This window comes from Pavona decussata, unplaced genomic scaffold (genome assembly GCF_977016875.1).
Source record: "Pavona decussata unplaced genomic scaffold, jaPavDecu1.1 SCAFFOLD_3712, whole genome shotgun sequence".
In the NCBI taxonomy this organism is placed as follows: domain Eukaryota; kingdom Metazoa; phylum Cnidaria; class Anthozoa; order Scleractinia; family Agariciidae; genus Pavona; species Pavona decussata.
Window position 1 is genome coordinate 15,001 of NW_028146523.1, and position 2,500 is coordinate 17,500.

General features: G+C 44.8%; 1 non-coding gene across 1 annotated transcript in view; it reads left to right on the forward strand.

Moving 5' to 3' along the window:
- Positions 1-1,919: 1,919 nt before the first annotated feature.
- Positions 1,920-2,500, forward strand: part of LOC146445915 (small subunit ribosomal RNA) — a 1,800-nt gene continuing 1,219 nt past the window's right edge. The window contains exon 1 of the ribosomal RNA XR_014863131.1: positions 1,920-2,500. This exon is cut by the window's right edge and continues 1,219 nt beyond it. This is a non-coding gene — a ribosomal RNA (small subunit ribosomal RNA).

Genomic DNA, 2,500 nt, shown 5'->3' on the forward strand with positions numbered 1-2,500 from the left:
TTTGACTTTGCTTCCGTCAGAGTCAAGGAAACACATTGAAAATGGAATCAGCATACAAGAAAACCTAGTTTGGGATAGGTTTTTGCCTTCCGTGGTATTATAACCATAGAACTGCTCCTGAGGGGGGTAGGGTAGGCCCACCAAAAAGTGCACTTCTGGTTAGGTCGCTAATTTCTAAAATAAATGTGTCCCAACCAAGTTTTTTTGGACGCTCTTTCGAATGGCAACATTCCTGATTGAAAATGCCGACCTACCAAAATCCGCACTTTGCTTCCCCGTCCATATAGGGGTGAGTATTTGGCTTTGCTTTCGTCAGAGTCAAGGAAACACATTGAAAATGGAATCAGCATACAAGAAAACCTAGTTTGGGATAGGTTTTGTGCCTTCCGTGGTATTATAACCATAGAACTGCTCCTGAGGGGGGTAGGGTAGGCCCACCAAAAAGTGCACTTCTGGTTAGGTCGCTAATTTCTAAAATAAATGTGTCCCAACCAAGTTTTTTTGGACGCTCTTTCGAATGGCAACATTCCTGATTGAAAATGCCGACCTACCAAAATCCGCACTTTGCTTCCCCGTCCATATAGGGGTGAGTATTTGGCTTTGCCTTTGTCAGACTCAAGTAAAAGCATTTAAAATGGAGTCAGCATACAAGAAAACCTAGATTGGGATAGTTTTTCTGCCTACCGTGGGATCATAACCATAGAACTGCCCCTGAGGGAGGTAGGGTTAGGGTTAGCGTTAGGGTTAACGTTGGGGTTAGGATTGAAGACAGAAGATTGGTGATGTCAGGAGGACCTTCTTAAAACAAACAGAAATACACTTATTAGGGGACTAGGGCCAGTGGACTCAGAAATGTCTTTCGTAGCAGTCTCCTATAAGAGTATTTTTCTCTGATTTAGGTGACTCCTCCTCACACCACCATTTTTCTTAGTCGAAAGACCTCTTCACAGCACGACTTTCCTGATGGATTTCTATGTAACTGCTCGTGCTGAGAGGTGTGTCGAAAGTTGATCATGTTCCCGTAAAATCTGAGGTCTCCACTGTCTAGCGAGGTACTTACAGTGAATATAGTGAATTTTTCAAAAATTGGAGAATTCTGACTTTTGCGATGAATTTTAATGTAATTGGTCGTGCTGAGAGGCGTGTTAAAATTTGAACATGTTCCCGTAAAATCTGAGGTGAGAATTAGTGAGGTACTTACAGTGCGTATAGTGACAAATCTTTAAAAGCGTGAAATTATGGGATGTTGTGGCTTCAATGGGTTTTTAAGATGTCACCAGTCATTTGGCATGACTTACAAACGATTTGGCTGGTTGTGGGTTCGATTTTCAAAATTTCATTTTTTTCGCGTTTTTATTTTCTGTCTACCATATCATGCAGTCTCCTTATTAGCGTTTGGGGGTTATAGTGTGGGCAGGTTGGTCGCAAAGGTTCCGAGAGGAGCTGGCTAGTAAACCCTGTCCCTTATGTTCCACGGCGGCAAGGCGGAGAAATAGAGGGCAGAATTGACTAACGGGCAAGGAAAGTTGGGCTTGTAGCTTTCCTTTCGAAGGAGGGAAAAGATGATGCCCGAAAGCATTGTCACTGTAGTGGCAGGCAGAGTGTAGATGGAAGTTGTGTACGCTAGCCTTTGGCTAATGATAGAGACAAAAGAGCAGGAGGATATTTTCCTTCGCAGAAGCACTTTTCTTGCCTTCCTTCAGCTCGCTTGGCGAGTCTGACAGGTATGCCTGAACTGTGCACGGGTCCAGTTGTGAGAAAGACGTGGCAAACAAGACGGGGTTTCCCTTGACCGAGGGACCGTGTGGTCCGTTTGGCTCATGGGTTCCCCCCGTGGAGGCAAAATCTAAGAAAGCTTGCTCTCCCTCTGCGGAGGGGGGCCGCTTAGCAAGGAACTTCTGTTCCCTGCGGTGGATAGTTACCTGGTTGATCCTGCCAGTAGTCATATGCTTGTCTCAAAGATTAAGCCATGCATGTCTAAGTATAAGCACTTGTACTGTGAAACTGCGAATGGCTCATTAAATCAGTTATCGTTTATTTGATTGTACCATTACTACTTGGATAACCGTAGTAATTCTAGAGCTAATACATGCGAAAAGTCCCGACTTCTGGAAGGGATGTATTTATTAGATTAAAAACCAATGCGGGTTCTGCCCGGTCATTTGGTGATTCATAGTAACTGATCGAATCGCACGGCCTTGCGCTGGCGATGTTTCATTCAAATTTCTGCCCTATCAACTGTCGATGGTAAGGTAGTGGCTTACCATGGTTGCAACGGGTGACGGAGAATTAGGGTTCGATTCCGGAGAGGGAGCCTGAGAAACGGCTACCACATCCAAGGAAGGCAGCAGGCGCGCAAATTACCCAATCCTGACTCAGGGAGGTAGTGACAAGAAATAACAATACAGGGCTTTTACAAGTCTTGTAATTGGAATGAGTACAACTTAAATCCTTTAACGAGGATCCATTGGAGGACAAGTCTGGTGCCAGCACCCGCGGT